General features: G+C 34.1%; 2 long non-coding RNA genes across 3 annotated transcripts; one reads left to right on the top strand and one right to left on the bottom strand.

The window, feature by feature from the left end:
* Positions 1-3,295: 3,295 nt before the first annotated feature.
* On the bottom strand, positions 3,296-7,912 carry LOC145737510 (uncharacterized). Its single transcript, XR_014180406.1, has 5 exons — positions 7,772-7,912; positions 5,370-7,713; positions 4,944-5,237; positions 4,427-4,880; positions 3,296-4,358 (listed from the first exon to the last, which is right to left on the bottom strand). It is a non-coding gene; the product is annotated as an uncharacterized LOC145737510 (long non-coding RNA).
* Positions 7,913-8,230: 318 nt separating this feature from the next.
* LOC145737511 (uncharacterized) lies at positions 8,231-21,009 on the top strand. Of its 2 annotated transcripts, XR_014180408.1 has the most exons (5): positions 8,231-8,372; positions 8,505-8,798; positions 9,119-9,536; positions 9,674-9,875; positions 16,335-21,009. It is a non-coding gene; the product is annotated as an uncharacterized LOC145737511 (long non-coding RNA). The 2 variants fall into 2 exon arrangements; XR_014180407.1 differs by lacking the exons at positions 9,119-9,536; positions 9,674-9,875; positions 16,335-21,009 and adding an exon at positions 8,858-8,990.
* The last annotated feature ends 1,269 nt before the right edge of the window (positions 21,010-22,278 follow it).

The raw sequence follows: 22,278 nt of genomic DNA, 5'->3' as shown, positions 1-22,278 counted from the left end.
CTTCACCATTTCATCAAAATGAGCCAGTATCCCTGTTGCTATACTACTTGCATATTAATTATAAGACTAGTCTGGTTTAATAGAAATAGTAACTTTATTTCAAGATTGTCATAAACAACGTATACAACAAAATGAAATTGCGTCAGCAAAAGAAAGACTACTTAGGTATATTATTATACTTATGATATAGTATAATCATTCAATACAGGAGAGTTTAACCTCTACATGTTTAGGTAATCGTCGAAATGATAGGGTTCCAATTGGATTAATAACTTTTTTAGCTCTCTTTTAAATTTTTGGTTACTCACAATTATTGAAGAGCTTTATACATACAGTGGGGAGTTTTTTCTGTTATTTGCAGCCGGTGTGTTGGATACATAATTTGATGGGTTAATCTTGTATTATATTTGTTTACCTGTGGATTCTGAAAAAATAAACTTCTGTTGTTGAAAAAGAACATTAAGCATTCATATACAGTGTGACCCATTTCGAATGGAAACACCCCTATAAAATTTTAGGTTATTAACCGATTTCAATGATTTTTTTTTTGAAATAATTAGGAATGAAATGTCTATTACGGGAGAAAATTTTAAATATTTGTTTCAGTTTTCAGGTCATATTACGATACTTTTTCTTGATAGAAAATGGAGAATTTTTATTAGCGATTTTTTTATTGAAAAAATTACTACGCCACTGGATCTATAGTGCTTTCAAATAGCTGTGACTAAAATTTCATGAAAATCCATTCATTAATAACAAAGTTATGACAATTTAAAATTCAAAAATCCTCTAAGCTAACGGTCACAAAAGAACACCCTGCATCAACTGTTGCCATAGAAATGGTGTTACTATTTACTTGTTTATTATTAATTATTAATTGATTAGTTTCTAAAAAAAAAACAAACAAAAAAAAATAAAAAAAAAAAAAGAAAAAAAAAAATCAAAAAAAAAATCAAAAAAAAAAAAAACAAAAAAAAATAAAAATTTTTAACAAAAAATTAACATTTTTTGCAGACATAAATCAAGTATGTATATCAGGAGTTGGATCGTCCATGATTAAAAATGCAGCCGCAGTGACTAAACTACCCCTACAAGGCATTTTAGGTGCTAGCGTCCCTGAGGATGCTGTGGATTTGATAACCCAACTCCTGGTGTTCAACCCACATAAGAGGCTGAAGGCTGACGAAGCTTTGGATCACGACTACGTGTCCAAGTTTCACGACTTAGACCAAGAAATCGTAATGTGCGCCAACGTTGTTATTTATACCCTTAAATGACGACATTAGACTATCGGTGGACGACTACAGAAATAAACTGTACGAACTGATGTCTGTCCACCACACCCATTCTAAACCCTGTCCCAAATCGTCCATCACCCGTCCGAAGCTGTTTGCCCCAGAAGTGTGCTCGAGAGTATCAAAAAACGCGGAAAAGTACATCAGATCTCATGGGGTCCTAAAAGACGACAAAACTCAAGTGATGTCACACTCAGAGTCGAAAATCTACCAAAGAAATCGATCTCATTGGATCCAATCGGCTCAGTTGAATAAGTCCGACTCTAAAACCAAACAAGTGGTATTGGACAAAGTAAACCCTTTAAAAGCGGGAGGTGATTGTAAGCCTCACATGAGATCGTCCACGGAGGTACCCAAAAGGCGGATCACACCACCCAAGCCAAATTTGTATCAATCCTTCAATAGTTACAATAAAACGCACGGTATAATTACTCAGAGCGCTCTAATGCACCACTTTTTTACATATTACAAGGGTATTTTTATTAATATATAATATACACTTTATGTACTGTGTTCTTGGAATAAATACGTAAATAAAATGTGTTTTATTTTGTGGAATTTAAAAAATACTGTAACTAAATAGAACAACAAATTTGGTATCTTTGATTGATATTGATTTTTGCCATAGACTATTTGTGCTGAACATAGGTACGAAGAAATCAAACTACAATACTAAAGTTATTTTCCTAACAAGTGCGGTAAGCGATACTTTACCACACGCGATGAGTTTTCTCCTGCGCAAGCTATTTGAAAGCACTATAGATCCAGTGGCGTAGTAGTTTTTTCAATAAAAAAATCGCTAATAAAAATTCTCCATTTTCTATCAAGAAAAAGTATCGTAATATGACCTGAAAACTGAAATAAATATTTAAAATTTTCTCCCGTAATAGACATTTCATTCCTAATTATTTCAAAAAAAAAATCATTGAAATCGGTTAATAACCTAAAATTTTATAGGGGTGTTTCCAATCTAAATGGGTCACACTGTATATACAGAGCGTATACTGTCATTAGTCCCATTGACCTGAAAGTGTTTCTACATGATTGCCGATAATCCATTTTTTTAATTTTTCTCATAACTCGTTTTTGAGCAATAAAAATGTTCTGAACCCTACCATCTCGGCCCCAGAACATAATACCATACTTCAGTCTGTATTCAAAATTGGCGCTATACAGAATTTTTAGACATTGCTCATTTAGATATTTACCAGTGAATCGTATTCCGTAGCAGATTCCAAAGTTTATCGAAATGAAAAGACCAGTCAAGGTTCTCATCCAGATAAACCCCTAGGAACCTCGTGTTTTCAGATACTGTTATGTCTTTTCCGACAATCGGGAGTCCTTCCAGTTTACCAAAGTTTGATTGTTTTGTCCTGAACAGGACTAAATCAGTTTTCTCTGCGTTCAAAATTAACCCGTTATCAGCAAACCATGCTTCAATTTTAGACGTTAAATATTGACTATTGCTTACTAGGTTCAAACTATTTTTGTCTCCAATCAACAAGTTGGTGTCATCGGCATAGTTAATAATAGTTTGCCATGGTTCATCTGCTACCGAATACAAGTCGTTTATGAAGATTGCAAAGAGAATTGGCATGGTTCAAATAATCATTGAAGAATTTTTTTTACATTACCTTGCTTTAATTTTTGCTTCCTTTAATATTTTACAATATTAACAAGATCCATGTTCTAGCATTGCAAAGGAACTAAAAATGTGATTTACCTAATTTATACTAATAATTTTAAATTAATGAAAAATTAAATAAAATTGTAAAAATTAAGGTTTTTATTTAAATTTTAGTTTTAGTTTTAGAATGATTTTAGATTTATATTGATCAAAGATCAATCCAAAACAAAACACAGCCACAAACAGCTGTGGCGGTGTTGCCTACCGTCTGGTTCGTTTCTTTACTCGGAGTAGGTTAGTGTCACCTTTTCTGTCCGTGTTGGGCAAGATAATGACAGACGACTTAGGTTATATTTTATTTGACGTTGCACATTTTTCCCGGGAGACACTGGAGACAGTGTCGGGCAAGTGAAAAAAGTAGTTGTCTGGTTAATGTGCTAGTTCCTACTTTTTCGGTTTTTCTCATATTACGGCGGTGTATTTAGTCTTAAGCATGCTGGAAATGTTCCATTAATGGCAGACTATCAACAAGCAATGATTAAATTCAATTCGGTTTATTCAAAGAGCAAAATAGTGGTGTTTTATTGATAGTGACGACCATCCGTTCCTCACATGGTCACGTGCTCAATACCCAACCCACACCACACAGCGGTAAACTGACGCGTATTTTTAAAGTCAACATTAAGTTGACTAAACTTAACGATGAATGACGTCAGAGAATGGTTTTGTTGAAGTAGTGTTGAGATTGTGTTGGAACTGTTAAGCTGGTTGGCAACATTTTTCTTGTTGACTTAAAAAACGGGATTTTGTGATCTATGACACTACTGACAGAACTGACATTTAAATAACCTTTGCTGAATATTTTTGTTTACCATTGTGTGATTCTGTGATTTGTAAGCTTGTCCCACGTTTAGTTTGAATCGAAATTTATAGAGAATTATTATAATGTTAGCAGCAATAGGGTTACGTTTTGTTAATAAATTGCAGCATAATTTATTTACATTTCTTGATGAAGATTCAAGTTCTTCTGATGAGGATGAAATAATAATTAATGTGTATAAAACACGGGAGCGTCACATTAAAATTAATAATTATTTAGGAGTGGTGATGAGGTATTCGGACGACGATTTTCAAGCTCATTTTCGCCTAACAAGGACCCTTGTTGAGGTAAAGGCTGTAATAATCTGTTATTATTATATTCATAAACTAGAAACCATGGGCAGACTCGCTGTCAAACCACGCGTATTTTTAAAGTCAACATTAAGTTGTGATGAATGACGTCGGAGAATGGTTTTGTTGAAATAGTGTTGCGATTGTGTTGGAACTGTTAAGCTGGTTGGCAACATTTTTCTTGTTGACTTAAAAAACGGGATTTTGTGATCGATGACACTACTGACAGAACTGACATTTAAAGAACCTTTGCTGAGATTTTACGCCTTTTCTATTTTCCTTAATCAACAAACACAACAAACAATAACAAATGCCGGAAAGGCTAATACATAACCTCAAAAAAGCTTACATTGTCATTGGTCAAAATTGACTTCCAACATGAAATCAACAAATCCATCAGCTCTCAGGCTTGGTGGAAAGTTGAGGCTATGTTGTTTTCATCACAGATTTATGTTGACTTAAAAGACAGTGACAGTTGGATCCACCATTAATTCATCAGCACTTTAAGAACACTTTTTATAAAATTGTGGTGCTTGTGTTGGCAACAATACCTAAACTGTTGACTTTATAAACGCGTTAGTTTTTGAGAAGTTAAAAAAAAAGACATGCTGTTTTGTTAATGTTAGTTTAACATTCTTTTAATTCGAAAAGTAGTAGTCCATATGCACACAGTGGAGTAGTGAGTGTAAGTGAAATCAAAACTCAGAGTCGATCTCCACAAATATTTATTAAAAGGTTGTTAATTGCCTAACATGTTTCGGGTGTATTCAGACACCCATCTTCAGAGGCTGTAAGTTATACAGTGTGTTAATTAACTAACTAACTAATAAACTAAGGATATGGAAGCCTACCTTAACTAGATCACTAGTCTGCTGACTGTCATTCTAAAAGGGGGGACAGCTGAACCCAAATGTACCAAGGTGGTTTTTTATTCTGCACGGGGGAAAAAACCTTGATCAAAAACCCAGTTCTGGTACAGAGGTGACAGGTTGCTCCGTTTTTTATTCTCGAAGGGGAAAAAAACTTAATCAAAACCCAGTGTTGATGTCAAAAAGTGAAGTTACTAGCTCGGTTTTTTATTCTTTAAGGGGGAAAAAAACTTAATCAAAACCCGAAGTTGAATGATGTAAAAACTGCATGTCTATCTGTAATAAAAAGCATGAGTAGAAATAGGATGTCCTGAAGGGGTGTATATGTAATGGGGGGGGCGGCAGATAAATTAAAGTCAAAAGATAAAATGAAAGGCAAGTCAAAAGGGGCTAAACTGTATATCTTACCTGAAGGAGACCAAATGGACACGAAAGGGACGTCACACAACAAAAAACCGCGGTGGACACTCACAAGTTCAACATTTAACAGATTAAAATGGGGGTGACTATCCCTTTGTCACTGTGGAGGTGTGACCGTGCAGGGCAACATGGCTTGGGTGCAGCAGGACATGGAGTGGCCAAAATGGCTTCCAACCCACACCAAGGGCAGGTTGCAGGAAGCGGAAGTCTAGGGGGCAGCAACATATTGCCAAATTCGAAAAAACCCAAAAAACCAAAAAACCAAATCCCCCAGAGAACTGAAAAGGTCAAAACCCCCAGAGCCGGACATGACAGACAGCTGACAGCAGACAATACATGTGTGATCGGTCCACTCATCAAAACAATACAGTGTAAACAAATAAAGTTAGGTTAAATTAGCACTTAACACTAATTATCCGACGGCCTAATTATAGGTTTTACAAATAATGCCATGGTTAATCAACAAATGAAAGGAAAAAAAAAAAAACAAAATTAAAATTAGATTAACGTTAAGTAATGAGCAACCTTCAACCTGGGGACACAAAAGCACAGATTAAACACCGTTCTTGAGCATAGGCAAAAGCAAACGTAAGTATCAAACAGTGGGAATTGATTAAGGGTAAATGGGGGTTGAAATCTAATGTAGGGGGACGGGAAAAGTGTTTGGGGAACTAGAAATTGAGGGATCTGAAGAAAGGAGTGGAGCTATGTCTAAGATGGTCATTAAGGCAGACCACCTTATCGTTGGATGAAGCCTTGTGGATTTCAAGGACCTCCAGAAGGTCCAGCAGATTGCCTTTTCCACAGAAATGGAGGGGCTTAAAGCCCTCATCAACGTTGAAAGTATGGTTATTAAGGCGAAGGTGGCGTGAAAATAGTGATTTCATGTAGCTAGTGTTCAAATTTGGGTTGTTAATAAATTTTTCAAACTCTCTCTTGTGTTCATGTATTCGAGTTGCAAATTTTCTACCTGTTTGACCAACGTAGACAGCTTCACAGTTGGCCGTGCAGCAAGAGAGCTGGTAAACACCAGACTTATTAAGGAGCGGAGTTGGATCTTTGGAGTTGACAAGAAAACGGGATGCAGAGTGCGATACTTTAAAGCAGATGGAAATGCCATAGGACTTGAACAGGGACTTGAAACCAAGAAAAAAAGGCCCCAAGTAAGGTATTGAGAAGTATCTAGTCTCAGTGTCATGCTCTCCAATTGTGAGCCTTTACGCTCAAAAGGACGGTCTGGCAATGGGCTCTGGTCTCTCTCCTCTCTTATCCGAAATCTTTATGTCAAACATTGAATCATCCCTTGAGAAATCCCCTTTATTCTCCAAAATTCTTTTTTACAAGAGATATGTAGATGACATCTTTTGCATCTTTAATGGCACTTTGTCTGAGCTCCACCAATTCTTTGACTTTCTTAATACCTTGCACAATTCTATTACGTTCACTATGGAACTAGAGTCTTCACAATCACTGCCCTTTCTTGACATTTTGATTTCCAGAGTAGACAACAGGATTGAGTTCTCAATATACCACAAACCCACTAGCACAGATAGTATCATTCCTTTCTCCTCTAATCACCCTTTTTCTCAAAAGACTGCCTCCTTGAACTGCTTTTTCCACAGATTGTTTAGCATACCCCTGCTGGAGCCCAGCTTTAACAGGGAACTTTCATGGATCAGAACGGTGGCTACCAACAATGGTTTCCCTCCTAGTTTAGTTAACAAAATCTACTACAACCACTTCAAGAAATTTGTCAACAAAAGGCTCACAATTGGAGAGCATGACACTGAGACTAGATACTTCTCAATACCTTACTTGGGGCCTTTTTCTCTTGGTTTCAAGTCCCTGTTCAAGTCCTATGGCATTTCCATCTGCTTTAAAGTATCACACTCTGCATCCCGTTTTCTTGTCAACTCCAAAGATCCAACTCCGCTCCTTAATAAGTCTGGTGTTTACCAGCTCTCTTGCTGCACGGCCAACTGTGAAGCTGTCTACGTTGGTCAAACAGGTAGAAAATTTGCAACTCGAATACATGAACACAAGAGAGAGTTTGAAAAATTTATTAACAACCCAAATTTGAACACTAGCTACATGAAATCACTATTTTCACGCCACCTTCGCCTTAATAACCATACTTTCAACGTTGATGAGGGCTTTAAGCCCCTCCATTTCTGTGGAAAAGGCAATCTGCTGGACCTTCTGGAGGTCCTTGAAATCCACAAGGCTTCATCCAACGATAAGGTGGTCTGCCTTAATGACCAGCTTAGACATAGCTCCACTCCTTTCTTCAGATCCCTCAATTTCTAGTTCCCCAAACACTTTTCCCGTCCCCCTACATTAGATTTCAACCCCCATTTACCCTTAATCAATTCCCACTGTTTGATACTTACGTTTGCTTTTGCCTATGCTCAAGAACGGTGTTTAATCTGTGCTTTTGTGTCCCCAGGTTGAAGGTTGCTCATTACTTAACGTTAATCTAATTTTAATTTTGTTTTTTTTTTTTTTCCTTTCATTTGTTGATTAACCATGGCATTATTTGTAAAACCTATAATTAGGCCGTCGGATAATTAGTGTTAAGTGCTAATTTAACCTAACTTTATTTGTTTACACTGTATTGTTTTGATGAGTGGACCGATCACACATGTATTGTCTGCTGTCAGCTGTCTGTCATGTCCGGCTCTGGGGGTTTTGACCTTTTCAGTTCTCTGGGGGATTTGGTTTTTTGGTTTTTTGGGTTTTTTCGAATTTGGCAATATGTTGCTGCCCCCTAGACTTCCGCTTCCTGCAACCTGCCCTTGGTGTGGGTTGGAAGCCATTTTGGCCACTCCATGTCCTGCTGCACCCAAGCCATGTTGCCCTGCACGGTCACACCTCCACAGTGACAAAGGGATAGTCACCCCCATTTTAATCTGTTAAATGTTGAACTTGTGAGTGTCCACCGCGGTTTTTTGTTGTGTGACGTCCCTTTCGTGTCCATTTGGTCTCCTTCAGGTAAGATATACAGTTTAGCCCCTTTTGACTTGCCTTTCATTTTATCTTTTGACTTTAATTTATCTGCCGCCCTCCCCATTACATATACACCCCTTCAGGACATCCTATTTCTACTCATGCTTTTTATTACAGATAGACATGCAGTTTTTACATCATTCAACTTCGGGTTTTGATTAAGTTTTTTTCCCCCTTAAAGAATAAAAAACCGAGCTAGTAACTTCACTTTTTGACATCAACACTGGGTTTTGATTAAGTTTTTTTCCCCTTCGAGAATAAAAAACGGAGCAACCTGTCACCTCTGTACCAGAACTGGGTTTTTGATCAAGGTTTTTTCCCCCGTGCAGAATAAAAAACCACCTTGGTACATTTGGGTTCAGCTGTCCCCCCTTTTAGAATGACAGTCAGCAGACTAGTGATCTAGTTAAGGTAGGCTTCCATATCCTTAGTTTTATAAGTTTTTAATTAACACACTGTATAACTTACAGCCTCTGAAGATGGGTGTCTGAATACACCCGAAACATGTTAGGCAATTAACAACCTTTTAATAAATATTTGTGGAGATCGACTCTGAGTTTTGATTTCACTTATTCTTTTAATTATTAAAACTTAAAACTCAAAGTTTCTGGTGTTTGAATTACCCTACTGCATATCTGCATTAAAAACATCTTTGTGCTGCTGCTATGTTTTTTTTAAACAATAAATCCAATATTTAATGAATCTAAATTTTTAGATATTTTGTTTCGTAGAACTTACCCCTTCCTATAAATACCATCTCAGAAGAATGTAATGCCTCCACTCTGTGAAGATGAACTACTTTAATGAAGAGAGAGAATCAAATAGTAATATAAAACCACGCACAACGCCTGTAATCCCTTGGGTGCATATTGTGCACTCGAGCATCCACTGTGACGTCACCCGACGTAACGCATTGAGGAAAGAAGTTCTGCTGATAGACCATCTTGGATCTGTTATGATGTCAAATGCCAACTTGTCACTTTGCTGTTGTTTTGTTTTTTTTTGTTGTGTCAAAAAAATTTACATGCAGCTGAAATAATTGTTGTATTTTTATTACAATAATCCAATAATTGGCGAAGATTATTCACTAAATTCAAGTAAATGAATATTTTTCAATGGTGATAATGCACACAACGCCTGCTAGCCCAGGTGAGATTACAATCGCAATTTCGTACCTAACCTGAAAAAACTCTGCTGATGCATCTTTTGTATACATTACTAAAAATTTGTCTAGTGTGACAATTTTTTAAGGGTGGTTCAACTAACAAATTGGGCCTATTTTACAGATCTGTATCGTGTATATGCTGAATACTTCACTACTTTTCCATGTGGATGAGAAAATACAACTTTTATGAAGAAATTGACCTACGCGAAGAACAAATTACCCACTAAGAAGATTGCAACAAGTTAATCAAGTTAAAGAGTGAAATTGTGTGCAATGGGTTCAACTACTTACATTAGAACAGTGAATAAAAAACACGTTTTAAGGTCAGTATATTGATTTTACTTAAATTATCATTCAAATGAAAACCGCTGCAGTTTTCATTATTGTTTTATGTTTAATGGGGTTTTGTGAAGAATAGCTAACCACGAATTTTGAGTCAATTTTTTTTTTTTTGGGTTAGGTTACGTCCTATATAGTACAGATAAAAAAGAAAAAATGCGAACGATCCACAATTTTTGTCACAAAATCGTTCAAAAAATCGATGATTTTACAAGCATTTTGTGGAATCTGATCAGATGATTTGGAAATTTTTTTCTGCGCTGTTGCCAAATCGCATGCCTAGTCTAAATATTATTAAAAAAAATGCTAGGTGAACCTATGCTAACCAAGTGACTGATCACTTAGATGGCAACAGCGGACAAAGCATCTCCTCCTAGTAAATTCGTGGTTAGTTATTGTTCACAAGACCCTGTTTAATAATTATCATTATACACTTTAGTAAACGGCATTGCTCAACATTGAGTTAATATGTATTACAGTGTCTTTGTAAAGTAGGTACTGCATAAATTTGATGAAATGGGACTTAAGCCTAGTCTATAAAACAAAATTTAATTTTAGTAATAGTATTAATATTAGTACTAAGAATAGAATGAATGCTTCTGACCGAAGAAGTTTATAAAAGAAAATAATTTAATTTTAGTATTAGTAATAACTGAATTCACTTAAAAACCAAAATTTTTTATGGCTAATACTAAAATTAAATCTTTTTGCCCTTTTTGCACCTGCAGTATGGTTAACCTGGCATTGACAGATGAATATTATCACAAAGGTGATAGTTTTGAAGTACATAACATACATAGTTTTTATTAACTTTTTCGTTTTTGTTTTGGGTTCCAGCTTAAAGAAAAAGGATTGCAAGGCAAGCTACAACTTTTTGTTTAATATTTACTATTTATGTACTGGCACTTGTCAGTCTATATGTCATGTAATAACCTCCATAAACTTATCATTTATAATCACATTCAATTTTTACAGTGTATACTAATACTTAAACTAAATTTTGTTCTATAAAGTGGGCTTTACTTTTTGCAAACACACTTGGAGCCTTATTTTTATAGGAGGTTTTGGATTCTACAAACAATTCTTAACATAATTCATGCAACATACTCCATACTGATATTCAATTGTTTTTAAAGTAATGTCAAAAACAATTTTCAAAATTATAGGTCCCAAGACGGTTTATTATCTTTTTACATTTTTTTTTTAAATGTCATCAATAATTTTTTGGGATGTTAATCTGATTTGTTGGAAAATTATTGGTTTCAAATTATCAATATTTACAGGACAATTGTGGTACAAGTTGCATGGAACAATACTTAGAATTGTTTGTTTCTAAATTCCAAACTATAGAATAATAAAGAAGTGTTGCCATTTAAAAGATCAAAAATATTTTAAAAACCCAGTTTTTGGGTCCTGTATAATTCGAATTCATACAACACAAGCAGCGGTTATTAAAATTAAAAACATAGGGCTCCGAGAATTTTTGTGAAAAGTTAGTCTTTTTAATTTTATTATTATAGGCAGTATGCATGTTACAAAAGCACTGTGTGTAATGTTATCTAAATGTATGTTTGAAGGAACAGTAATAATCTAATTCATATAAGTGTCAATTCTTCAGATCAAATGATGGCTATGAAATTACTTATATAATACAACATTTGCTTATCTAGTACCATGATTGTAAAGCAATAAAGCAAACATACAGGGTGTTACAAATTCGATGCATTAGCATTTGCTATCTCAGAAAGTACAGTTGATAGAGCTTTAGTGAAATGGAGGCAAAGTTGCGCATTTGCTAAATAATTTGGTAAAAAAAATTCAAAAAAGTTTCATTACATCGGGAGATATCTGACAAAAACCGGAAAACTCGTTTTTCTATTTTATTTTTTTACCACTTTAATCAATAGCACCTACTGGAAGCACTTTTTTATGCTCTTCAAGTAAATAGTTTTTTTTATTAACTTCAAATTTTCAAATACGGACCTGAACTTTTTATTTCGTTTTTTAGTAGCCACAGACCTTCTGAAACTAATGATGTGTCACACTTGTCAAAAAAATATACATATTATTGTGTATTATGTACTTGGTACTTTAAAATTTTAAAAAAAATTAAGCCCTTGAAATTGATATGTTTTCATAATGAGTAGATAATTTAGTTTGATATAATTTAGTATTTAGGTTTAGTACTCCTTCGAAAAAGAGAGAGATATGGTACTTCTCATGCATTAAAAAAAATGTTTTTGATTAATTATTTATTTTTTCAGATACTCACATATTTGAATTTGAGGTTGAGTTTTGATGAAACAGCTTAAACTTTATTTTTAGTGTTAAAACGAGCAAAACTTAATTATTGAATCATATCAAACTAAATTATCTACTCATTATGACAACATATGAATTTCAAATGCATATTTTTTTAAAAAACCAAGTACCTAAGTCAATTAGATATAATTTTTTGAAAAGTGTGCCACATCATTATTTTAGGGAGGTCTGTAGCTACTAAAAATCGAAATCAAAAGTCCAAGTCCGTATTTGAAAATATTAATGATGGTATCTAAAAAACGAAACGTGGTAGCTAAATACAAACATTATTTTCTTAAATAGCATAAATAAGTGCCTCTAGAAGGTGCCATTGAATTTCTAAAATAATCAATAATAAAGTGGTAAAAAAATGAAATAGAAATTTGACTTTCTCGGTTTTTGTTGGATATCTCTGAATGTAATAAAAAAAATTTATCAAGTATAGTTTCTGAGATAGAACTGTTAAGTCATCGAATTTGTAACACTCTGTATTTGTGCAGCTGCAATGTATTTTTTCAACAATCCAGTACTTAATGAAGTTGAATTTTTTGATATTTTGATTATTTGAGCTTACCATTTTCTATACATATGGTCTCAGATGGAAAGTAGGGCGTACATTCTGTGAAAGTAGATTTCTAGTTTCTACTGTTCAATGTAAAAAATAATATAAAAAGTTTTAAGTGCATATTGTGCAGCCCGAGCACCCTACTGTGACGTCACGCGGCTTATCACTTTGAGGAAACAAATTCAGCTGATTAAGCCATATTCCATCTGTTGTTATGTCAACTAAAGTTCGAATTTGTCACTTTGCTTTTGTTTTTATTTTGTTATGTCAAACCGAATCCCATGCAGCTAAAATAGTTATATTTTTAATTTTAATACAATATTTCAATAATAGCTGAAAATTATACACTAAAATTAAGTAATGTATATTTTTTGATCTTACAGATCTCTAAGCCTTAAACAAGGCTCAAATTACCCACCAAGAAGTACTACATTAGAACAGTGCATAAAAGAGCATGTTTGAATGTTAGTTAACTATTTTTACTGAAATTGACATTAAAATTAAAAACATTGCAGTTTTTATTATTGTTTTATGTTAACACAATAATCATCATTATTCACTTTACTAAATTGCATTATTGAACGTCAAATCAATATGTGTTATATTTAGTGCTATCTAAAAGCATGTTTAAAGTAATAGTAATAATGAGGTAGTTTGCAGTGAGTACAAATGATGAACTCAAGACACCGCTTGTATGAGACATCTATGATTATAAAGCAAACACCTTGCATTGCATTTTGCATTGTTTTTAAAACCAAGTAAATTCTTCTGGATTTTTTGCTAATTTGATTATTCAAGCTATTCCCTTTCTATAAATAATATCTCAGATAAACAGGAATTAACATTAAGGTTGATTTGATTATTTTAATCAGAGTAAACTATTTGGATGGCTACAAAAAGTATCTTGTAAAACTGTGACACTCTAAATTTTCTTTGTTTTATAATGTAACACCCTGTATATTATTGAATTTTTGAATTTACTCATTGATTGATTGGTCAGGAAGATTTGTTACATCTAGCGTGCACCGTTTTGTGATCTTTGTTTTTTTATAAGCTATGTGATAATGTCAGTTTTGATTTAAGCTGGGCAATTTTTTTTAAACATAAATTAGAAATGTTTTATTTTTGTTTTGACTATGCAGGGTGGTGCATAAATTCGTGGCACATAAAATATTGGTATTTTTAAATAGAACCACATTTTTTAATACATTTTAAATTCTACATTTAATTCTATAACTTTTACACTATACAGGGTAATTCAAATTCGACCCTCACCATTGGGATCTCAGAAACCATAAGAGATACGAGAAAGTTTAAATTGGGGCAAAGTTGCGCAATTTAAAGCTCAACTAAATGCTGTTTTAAAAATTTTGATTTTCCGAGTACTTCCGAAGATATGCGAAAAAAAACTGAAAATTTGATTTTTTGTTTTATTTATTTCTCACCTTATTTGAAGAGATATCCCAAAACTAAAAGCATCTTTTCATTGCCACTTTTTCCTAGCTATTCGATGATGGATTCAAATTTGCCATACGACGTTTCGTTTTTTGTCAATCATCATCAACTTTCTTTTTTCTTATGGACGCCATATTGGATTTTTAGCCTACCAAATAGTACGTTTTATTCTGATTTTAGTGATGTATAATAACTTATAATTTGCTTCATAAATAACAAAATAATTCAATAGAAACTAATTTTTCCTTAGTTAGATTTAAGTTAATGACGCGTTTTATGAAGATTACTTGGTAGTACTTGTCACACGCAATTGACCTGAACATACTTACTCGAAGAACTTAGGCCACTCGCAACGCTCGTGGACCTAGTTGTTCTTTTCGTGAATAAAAAATGGTTTAAGTCACTTGCTGTATAAATAACTATTAAATCACTCTGAATGACATTCGCCTATTTACAGATGTAAACACACAAACATCCATGTCACATCTACGGGGCGCGGTGCAAATTTAATAGAACTTTAATATTAGTTTTTTTTTTTTAATATAAGAAGTCAAAATTTAATAAAATACTGTATAAAACACGTGACTTAAGCCGGTTTATTCACTCGAACAAATATGAATGAATAAAAAATGGTTTAATTCACTTGCTGTATAAATAACTATAAACTTGCACATAACATTATAAAAAATTGAAATTTGGCAAAAAATGAAGTTCCTAAAATGATGATCTTTGATGATCTTTCACTTGGAAACATAAATGAGCTGTTTAGGTTAGGTTAGTTGACTTGCTTTAATGATCGTCCGAATTAACGTGTTTGACAAGTACTGTCAAAAATAATGACATTTTATAAAACATTTAATAACTAAAGTAAAAATAGTTTTTATTGAATTATTTTGTCATTTATCAAGCAAATCATAAGTTATTATACATCACTAAAATTAGAATAAAACGTACTATTTGGTAGGCTAAAAATCCAGTATGACGCCCATAAGAAAAAATAAAGTTGATAATGACTGACAAAAAACGAAACGTCGTGTGGCAAATTTGAATCCATCATCGAATAGCTAGGAAAAAGTGGCAATGAAAAGATGATTTTAGTTTTGGGATATCTCTTCAAATAAGGTTTGAAATAAATAAAAACAAAAAATCAAATTTTCAGTTTTTTAAGTACTCGGAAAATCGAATTTGGTTGAGCTTTAAATTGCGCAACTTTGCCCCAATTTAAACTTTCTTGTACTTATGGTTTCTGAGATCCCAATGGTGAGGGTCGAATTTGAATTACCCTGTATACAAGGTGTTACAAATTCGATGCCTTAGCATTGCCATCTCAGAAATTATTGTTGATAGAGCTTTAGTTAAATGGAGGCAAAGTTGCGCATTTTATTGCTAAATAATTTGGTAAAAAAAATAATTTTTTTTATTACATCCGGGGTAAATTCCAAAATAATCATAGGTTATATCCCGAGGCGTTTAGGTTTTATCGGGTAAACTGTTCATAGGTAGTTTTTTTGCAAAATTTAGTCGCAACCAATTGCCTAAAAGAAAAATTTCGCAAAAAACTACCTATGCACATTTTACGTGATAAAACGTGAACGCCGAAGGGTAGAGTCAAGATTATTTCCCGAAATCCCACATTTTAGTTTATTAACAAGAAAACACCTTAGTTAGAACACAAATACTAAACTAAACGTGATGAAATTAATGGTAATATTGAACCCACCCTAGCAGACGACATAAATTCGTTCAGCCATGTATATTTTTGTTTACATTTCAGATTGACAATCATACGTCAAATTATTTTAATTTATGTAATTATTTAATGGAAACTATGATAGTGATTTATTAATTGTTAATATTGAAGAAAATAGCTTTAATTTTATGTGTCTAAATCCCGTTTTGTTTAATATCAAATGTTCTTCAAAAAACGTATTCGAAAAAGGTAGGAGGTTTTATCTTTAATAAAGAGGTAAAAACAAATAGAAATTTGACTTTTTCGGTTTGTGTCGGATAACTCCGGATGTAATGAAAAATGTTTGATTTTATTTAGATATTCAGCTGAAATCGGTTAAAACACATTGACGTTTTTTATGTTCTTGTCGTAATATTATTTTATTTGTTTCAGATATTCTCCCGGTGAAGCGAGATGCATAAAAAGTCGTACAGGGGAATGCTGGAATTCTTATTTATTTTACTAATAAACTAAAGATTGGGGCGCGGGGTTTTGGGTAGTTTTATTTGCTATTTCGATTTGCTGTTATGTCATATGCAGCTTTTTCCTATCCACAATATCTGGTCGCATAATTTTTATTTAATGTCCGACTAAATGGTAATGTATTAGAAAAATTGTCATTCCTTTAAATGTCAACCTACGCATGGCGAACTGAGTAACTGTGCAGAAGTTGACATTGGAATGGAACCAGACCAGCAATCAGTCATTAATATCTATCAAACGTACAATTTATTTTCCAACTGATTAACATATCCTACAGCAAAATGAACTATTTGTGTCTGCCCATCTCCGATTACTATCGAAAAATCAACTCTTTATCAAGTGTGTTTTCTAAGAAGGAGCCAGAATGTTTATTAACAGAACTTCAAAAAAAAACGTGTTTGAAACACTCTTTGAGAAAAAAATATAAAATCAATCTTTTTCACATGACATGAGGCATTATCCGATATTGGTTAGGACTTTAAAACTCCAATTTTTACACTCAAAAGTTTACACATTTTTTTTAAATTTTGTACCTTCCTTGCGATTAATCTCTTGAGTAAAACTTATTTTCTTTGCTACTACGCCTTTTTCTAAAATTTCAGTTTGATGTTTATTAGATATCAAATATTTTACGATGAATTTTTTGAAATCTGTGATCGAGATGGTTTCTTGTTCATTTTCTTTGTACAATATATGTATAATAAAGCATGTAGTTTTCACAAATCAAATTGCTCAACTGGGGCCCCGTTTTCTTCAATAAATTTGATATACGTTCTTCGTAACCTTTCTAACGCGGAGCGAGCGATTGGTTATAATCTTCATTCAGAATTTGAATTTCCATTCTAATAAGTTCTTTCAAATGTTCAGTATTTTCAATGCTATGTGCATTCACTCGCTCTTTTAGCGTTCCCCATAAAAATGCATCAATCGGCGTCAAGTCAGGGCTGTTAGGAGGCCATTTTATTTTAGATGGTGTCTAACAGCTACGACACTGTGAGGAAGCTCATCAAAAACGTCTTCTAGTTCTTGATGGAGAAAATTCAAATAAACATCTCCGTTTAAAGTAACGGTAAAGAAATGGGGACCTATTATTTTGTTATACAGGTTAGCACACCAAACATTGACAGTTTGGCGACCTTGAAATTGAAATTCCCTGTACCAGTGGGGATTTACTGTGGCCCACTGTCTGGTGTTTTTCCTGTTAATCATACCGCTGGTCGCAAATGATAACTCGTCGGTCCAGAATACATTTTTCAAATAATTGTTATTCAAGTTATTTTTTTCCAACATGGTTTGGCAAAATTCAACTCTTTTTTTTCTTTGTCTCGGCGTTAATTTTGTTGTGGGTCTTATTTTGAATGCTTTATATCCTGATTTCTTGTTAGTGTTTTGTATCCTCCCATAAGAGGTATTTTTTGAATCGCCATACTCTTTTCCAAACTCTTCGATATTTTTCTCAGAGAAATGTTTGGATTTTCCTCAACTTTTTCAAAAATCAAATTCAAATCCATATTTTCATCTCTTTCCACTCTTCTTTTTCGTCTCAATAGGCTGGATGTTCGTTGAAACTTTTCATAGATCCTATAAAATGTTTTCTTATCTGGAATATGCATCCGGGGGTTAATTCTATGGAGTGCCCTTTGAGCAATTTTAACGTTATTATTTGTTTTAATAAATATTTGCAGAATAAATTGTTTTCTCTTTCGGAATAAGGCGTTTTAATAAAAATAATGTTATATTCCCGCAACGTGTAACTGTCACTACTGTCAGTAATAAACAAAGTTTTTGTTTTTTCGTGACCGCGTAATTCACCGCCACCTAGAACTGGAATCTATCGAATATTGTGACGTTTAGGGGGTAACGTAGGAAGAGAAACAAGATCGTAGCTCAAGTATGTCTTCTTTATTTGGCACTGTATAACTCTTAGCATCGAACACCGTCCAAGAGGGTGTGTGTGTGTGTCTATGTGTAGGTGTAGGTGCGTAAGCCCTCCTGAAGTGTCGCCTAGCGAAACCCGCTCGATACGAGCAGGGAGCCTCTATGACCGACACGCCCAAAGGACTTACTTAAGGTACTGATAGGGTCAAGAGTTCGGACGGTCACCTCGTGGTATGTGCATATTTATTACTTTTGAGCTATTCTACGTCTGTTGGGACTACATTGGTCGCTGGATTTAACTCGTTCGTGGTCAATCTATGCCAAATTGTATTATTACGTCTCAAAACCGGCATAGATCGATGCCGCTGATGTTCTAGTATGCATATTTGCTACTTTTGAGCCATTCTACGTCTGTTGGGACCACATTGGACGCTGGATTTCACTCGTTCGTGGTCAATCTGTGCCAAATTTTATTATTACGTCTCAAAACCGGCTTAGATCGATTCCGCTGATGTTCTAGTCTGCATATTTGTTACTTTTGAGCTATTTTACGTCTGTTGGGACTACATTGGTCGCTGGATTTCGTCGTTCGTGGTCAATCTGTGCAAATTGTATTATTACGTCTCAAAACCGGCATAGATCAATTCCGCTAATGTTCTAGTCTGCATATTTGTTATTTTTGAGCTATTCTACGTCTGTTGGGACTACATTGGTCGCTGGATTTCACTCGTTCGTGGTCAATCTGTGCCAAATAGTATTATTACGTCTCAAAACCGGCATAGATCGATTCCGCTGATGTTCTAGTATGCATATTTGTTACTTTTGAGCCATTCTACGTCTGTTGGGACCACATTGGACGCTGGATTTCACTCGTTCGTGGTCAATCTGTGCCAAATTATATTATTACGTCTCAAAACCGGCTTAGATCGATTCCGCTGATGTTCTAGTCTGCATATTTGTTACTTTTGAGCTATTCTACGTCTGTTGGGACTACATTGGTCGCTGGATTTCATCGATCGTGGTCAATCTGTGCCAGTGACCTCCCTCTGGGGATGACCCCAGAGTTCGGTATCTTAGCCGAGCTACGGTGCATCTTTTATACTCGTCAGCGACCTCATTACGCTAACCTTGCTGACTATGGTGGTTATTGGGTGTGCACCGTAACTATTAACACGGGTGTGACAATATTTTCTAGAATCTAGCAGCTTAGTGGAAATGCGAATATTTCGAGAACCATTACATTTAGGTATAGGACATATTATAAAAAAAATGTTCAGAATTGTTTGATAATTCTAGAAAATTGAAAATATATAGGGTGTTCCATTTTAAAAAATATAACTTTGACTTGTCACGCATTTCTGAAACGTCCTGTATAAATAACAATATATACTGCAAATAGCTTGCATCATCTCGTACAACTTTTCTATTCATATTTTTTTTCTAATGTGAAAAATAAAAAAGTTGAGAGGGGGGACATTATAAATGATCACCGTGTACATATCATATTGTTCTCATTAACTAGGTATTAGTTTGTCCCACGAGGTGCTCTAAATTGACCAAATCCAACACTGCTCCTCCAAATCCACCTTTTTGGGAAAGCCACCTTTGTGACTAATGTCCATTTATTGGTTTTAACATCAAACTCTTACACCGAATTTAAACTGTCATGACGGTTATTAAAACCTCCAACAGCCAATAACCGACCATTCAATGATACTATTACAAAGGCCTCATAGCCAGATTAAGATTTCCTGAAATTTAGGGAAAAACGAAGGGGTCACTATATAGAATTTCCCTAAATTTAGGGAAAAAGTGCACAACGTGACAACACCGCATCCTAGGGGTGTCCCAAACTTACCCCCCTAATACGAAGTCTCAACCCTCTAGGCCTTAAAATAAGGAAGTTACCCATTTAACCCCATGTAAAATGCAAATCCACAAAACAGCTACTTTTGGACATGTCCCGGTATCTTTAAACTTGGATCGGCGCATCGGATGGAATGTTCGCGAATTAAATGAGAAGTCAGACGGAGTAACTTTTAAAAAAGACTTTATTTGTTGAAATAGGACGTTTACTAAACTAAAAACTTAAAATTATGGTGAACAATTAAGCCGAACAGCCTGAAGCTCTGACACGGTCTTAATGATTACGGTTGCAGCGTTACAATCGCCTTTATAAAACTTAATACTAGCGTGAGCAGAAATACTAGGTGCATATATGGTTTAGGATTATATCTCCTCCACCCTAAGTTAATTCAACGTCCTCGTTGATAATATTTTGAAGCGTTTTTAAGGGAATAACTTTAAAATGTTTTTTCCATTGGTAAAATATTACACAAAAAGCACAAATTAAAACTATAATACAAATACTATTAATAATAACTAAAGTTAAGTGCGAGTTATTCTGCAAAAGTAATTCTTCAAATTTAATAGGTTCTAAAAGATCGTCTTGAACCTGACCTGGATTATCTAAGTGTTTAATTTTAAGATTTAGAGAAAAGTTGGTAATTTGTAAACTTGGTACATCTGGTAAAAGTGTGGTTACATTATTAATAGCTAGTGAATACTTTTGCTTATCAATAATTACATCACATTTACTTTGTAAAAGTGTACAGCCATCTATTAACACTTTTTCAAATCTAAAACAATCTTCATAAATTATTTCTGATGTTTTTGTACAGAACAATAAAGCATGTGCATGTGTTAATGTGTGAACTTTATAATTATTGTGAACTAAAGCATATTGACAATTTTTGGATAAAATACAGCTATCAATAAGTGGGTTCGAACATATCCACTTGTCACTTATTTCGTTACAAACTTTATACCAAAGTTCATTGCAATAGAACTTGCTAGGTGTAATCACAATTTGCGACTCGTTGTTGGGTACGGGGTAAACAAATTTTAAATCACAAGCACTCACTTCAAACACTGGTATTTTGATTGCAAGAATGACCATATCGTCCATTATTAATAGACCAGTTTTACAGATTAGGGTTAATTCTCTGATATGTTGTTTAGGCCATAGAGCTTTTTTAGGATAATGAATTTTTAGATATTTCCAAATTTCATTTATTTCGCTTGGAGACAAAATTTCCAAATCTAGTGTTTCTAAGTGTGCAAACGATATCATCGTTGAATTTATTCATTATATTACCTGCAAAGGAACTAAGTTCGTTGATCTTATGCATCGAATTTAGTTGATTTCGCTTTAGTATATCAAAGTTCTGAGTAATTGTATCCAGGTCATTATCGTCTAGGTTGCCCGTGATAAATTTAATACCACTTCCAAGAAAGTTTATTAGTCCTCGCTTCCTGCGATTTTTGCTTTGCATTAACTCTCATAATTGCTATATTTATGGTTAATAAGCTTGTATGTATGAAAATATAAAGTGGTTACTGCTTTGTTATTTTGTTCATCTACTAAAGGTTTTAAGACTACAATGTTAGTTAAGAACTGAGATAAAGTAAACTTAATACTATATGTTAAATGGTATATACGTAGTATGATAATGGTTAGTACTAAGCGATGGGGATACATTTTCCATGTAGTACCCAGTATTAGGTAGTCGGTGTACTTGAAGGGCCTGCGTCTGAAGGATCAGGATCGGGAGGCTGAAAAGAAGTTTGATTTTTCTTAAATGAACGTTTACAGGTCTTGTTTTAGAAATACCTGTAATTTTATTTCTGTTAGTCTCCGTAACTCTCGTGCGACTGTACTGAGGGTTCATTTTGTTACGAAGCGGGTTTTTTCTGTACACAGTATCGTCCGTTTGAATGTTAGGTGGTTGTTCAGGATTTTTGTTTTGTTTTTGGGTGTTTTGGGATTGTTTTGTATGTGCTGTCTTATAAACATGCTCGTAAAAGGGTAAAAGTGTTTTCTTTCTTTTGTCGTTATACTGCTCATAAATAGTTAAGTCATTATTTAAACTAGGTTCATTGAAATACGGACCGTACAAGATTGCAAAAGGTGAAG

Source organism: Ips typographus, linkage group LG14 (genome assembly GCF_016097725.1).
Source record: "Ips typographus isolate SLU linkage group LG14, UJ_Ityp_2.0, whole genome shotgun sequence".
Classification (NCBI taxonomy): Eukaryota; Metazoa; Arthropoda; class Insecta; order Coleoptera; family Curculionidae; genus Ips; species Ips typographus.
Note: the sequence above shows the minus strand (reverse complement) of the source record. Positions and strands in the feature narration are given on the sequence as shown.